This window comes from Vicia villosa, unplaced genomic scaffold (assembly GCF_029867415.1).
Source record: "Vicia villosa cultivar HV-30 ecotype Madison, WI unplaced genomic scaffold, Vvil1.0 ctg.004761F_1_1, whole genome shotgun sequence".
Taxonomy (NCBI): domain Eukaryota; kingdom Viridiplantae; phylum Streptophyta; class Magnoliopsida; order Fabales; family Fabaceae; genus Vicia; species Vicia villosa.
Window position 1 is genome coordinate 7,885 of NW_026706508.1, and position 3,942 is coordinate 11,826.

The window sequence follows — 3,942 nt, forward strand, 5'->3', positions numbered from 1 at the left end:
TTTGATAAAAACCGGCCGGTTATACCGGTTTACACCGGTTTCTTTGCTTGTCCGGTCCTATACTTTGATCAAACCGCTCATGTTACCGGTTTCCAATCAGACTAGTTCGATCGGCCGGTCCGGTTCGGGTTTTAAAACTCTGATCGTGAGGTGCTTTCTTCGCCACAGAGACTAGGCACTTGGATCGGAGCGTCGAGTACCAAAAACAAGAGCAACAAGAAGAAGCTGGAAATAACTAGAAGAAAAAAGTGACGAGTTTATTGATTTTTGTTTAGGTGAAATTTTGTGTATGAAGAATCTAAAATGCATTCAAATCATAAATAGAGATGAAAAACAATCACTTTTAAATATAAAAATATTTCACTTTTTAAGTTTATTAACAACAAATGTATTTAATCAACTATATAGACTAAATACACATGCTTATTAGGTAAAAAAAAAAGGCAATTTTATAGATTAAGTATTTTAATTGATGCTTTCTAAAGACATTATTTTTTTGGTTACATATCAAGGAAATCGATTCTTTTTGTTACATAAACAATATTTTTTTGGATTCATATCAAGGAAACATATTTTTTGCTGCTTAGTTTGTTTGATTTGTTTCTATAAGTTAAAATTAGAGTAAATTCAATAGTATTTGAATTGATGCTTTTTTGGAAACATATTTTTTTTTGCTTAATATGCTTACTTTTTTTAAAAGTTAAAAATAAATTTAAAAATCAAAAATCATTTTTATTCTTAATATTAATGCTTTTAAAAAAATTAAGTTTCAAAGTATGAGCAAGATCTTATATATAAAGTAAATTATGAATCATTTGATTGTTGAATTCAAAGTTGTTATCATAAAAATTATATGTATAAATTTATAGAAAAAAATTTAAAATTACAACTATGTAATTCTAATCCAGCTGGCCCAAATTACACTATAACAGGACTTATTTGATAGGACAACCATAGAAAGTGTTAAAGTTTGTATTGAAAAAGGCCAAGATAAATTGAACCAATTGGAGGAGGACATGCTAATGCAAAAGGCCAAGATAAATTGGTACAACTTGGAGACTTCAATAACTTCTTTTTCTGTGCCTCTGTCAAGGAGAAAAACAAACATAAAGGTATCTCTTTCTTGACTTCAATGGAGGGGGAAAAATCATTACACCAGAGGTCATAGAGGATGAAATTTTGCTCTTGTACACAAAGCTAGTGGGAACCAATGCTGAAAGGTTGGAGTGCATAGATATGTCTGCCATCAAAAGTGGGAGAATGCTGACTAGAGAAAGTGCCCACAACCTTATTAGACCTTTGAAGGAAAAGGAGGTGAGGGATGCTTTGAGTAGCATTGGCAATACCAAAGCCCCATGTATGTATGTTTTTAATGCGTACTTTCTTTAAAAATGCTTAGAATATCATTGGTAGAGATAGGGGTGTTCGCGGTGCGGTTTGGTTCGGTTTTGAGCATAAAAGTCATCCTAACCGCGAGATAAAAATACATGCGGTTCGGTTGATTTTTAAAAAGTCATCCAAACCAAACCAAACCAAACTAATGCGGTTAGATCGGTTCGGTGGACCGCGGTTTACACTATAAAATAAAAATGTACTAAAATAAAAGGAAAAAAGAAAGTAATTCAATGTCAATATAATATATGATATTATACCATACAAAAGAAATTATATTACAAGAACAATTATATTACAAGAACAGTAGAGAACTAAAAATACATTATAAATGAAATATATATATATTAGATAGTAGAGAATTACATAAATATGTAGCTCAATAAAATACAAAAACTAAGTGGATTATGCCAAAACTTAAGTTAATAAATTAATTATTAAAATTCAAAACGTGAGGTGTGGTTGTGTGCAATTGGATTTGGAAAGATAATAAATTAATTATTAAAATTCAAAACTTAAGTTAAATATGCGGTTCAGTTCGGTTTGGTTCGGTTTTGTGAAATAAAAACCGCAAACCAAACCGAACCGCGCGGTTTAGTCCAAAAATCATCCAAAATCATCCAAACCAAATGCGGTTTTTTGCGGTTTCGGTTTGGATTGGTTCGATTTGCGGTTTTGCTTTTGGATTGGTTCGGATACGATCACCCCTAGGTAGAGATGTGATACAAAGCCTTCAATTGTGCCATTGTGACCCTAATACCCAAGACTGCTTCAGCAAAAACTGCAAAAGATATGAGGCCCATTTCCTGCTGTAGCACCTTCTATAAAATAGTGTCCAAAATTCTCACAACATGTTAGAGGGAGTAATTAATGAGGTGATTGATGATAGTCAGTCTGCATTTGTGCCTGACAAGGTTATTCAGGACAATATAATGATGGCTCATGAGTTGATTAGGGGTATGGAAGGAAAAACATTTTACCTAGATGTATGGTGCAAATTGATATTTAGAAGGCCTGTGATACAGTGAGATGGTCCACACTATTGCACATCCTCAGAGAACTAGGCTTCCCTCAATTGTTTATTGACTGGATTTTTGTGTGTGTTACTACTGTCTCTTACAGGTATTCAATCAATAGAATTCCTTCAAGAGTGCTCAAGGCTAGGAGGGGGCTGAGACAGGGGGACCCCATCTCCCAACTTTTGTTTGTAATGATCATGGAGTATCTACACAGAGTGGTGCAGACACTAGCTAAAGTCTCAGACTTCAATTTCCATCCAAGATGTGACAAACTGAGTATTACTAACTTGTTCTTTGCAGATGATTTGTTACTATCTACTAGGGGAGATGTGATTTTAGTTCATCTTATGAGGCAAATATTAGAGCTCTTTAATAACAAATCTTCACTTTTCAACTTGTGAATCCAACATTCACCAATTTTCTCTTTTTCGTATGATAATAGTTATATGTGTTCCATGTTTGTATATATGTTCATGTACATATTTTATACTTGTGTTTTCCTTTATGTTCATTTAATCATTGTATATATTTGTACCCGTAACGTTTGTTGAGTGTTTTGGTTAGAAAACTTTCTTTAGGCTTGTGCGGTGAGACGTCACCATGGCATGACAGAAGGAAGCTACTTTCCAAACACCGAAACAATAAAGGCGTCGAGCTAACAACGTAAAACAAGCGCTTGTTGGGAGGCACCCCAACGGTTGTAAATGTTGTTTATGTTTAGGATTAAGAAGTATTTAGGTGAAATGGAGGAAAATTGGAACAACTGTTTCTGTTCTGGTTTTTCTGTCATCTGCTAAGCGAGCCTAGCTCCGCTAAGCGATGACAGTAAAATTTTGTTTTCTTGCTTTGTACTAGTGGGGTTCCCATTCCACTTGGTTCACTCATTTTTCCCACTCTCACCAAGGCTATTTAGTAGTAGATACTAGTTTTGTTTTTCTAATTCTTTTATTGGTGGTTTGTACTCGAATTTTGTCGGTAATTCGAAGATTTTTGAGGTGATTTTCCAAAGCTTGAGTGTTTCAACTTGCGAATGTATGGTAGGATATTGTTTTTGAAGTTGTATCATTCAAGGTACTCATTTATCGCTTTCTATAGCATAACATGTTTAGGAAACTTTTCATTTATACAATTACCATGTCATTCATTCTTTTGCATTACTTGCTTATTGATTGAATCACTTTAGTTCCCAAACCATAAATGTGATGAAGCTTTCCATTGTTTACATATGCTGGAAGCCACAATCTTTGTTTTAACTGGATTTTATTATGCTTAATCTTTTGTTTATGTTGATTTTATGAAAGCATGGAAAGGATCAAGGCATTTTGTTTCATTTTGAGCACAACCACCATAACCAAATAGTCAATTCACCTTGTGAGTGTGTGAGCATTTGTTAACCCTTTTGAGCTTTTTTTCAATGTCCATGTTGTTTTTGCTAAATGCTTATCTTTGAGTGTTTAGTAGTCATTTTTGCATGGATGATTGATTCTTTGTTTTCTTGAACCCTCAACCATGATTTTTGGTATGAATTTTT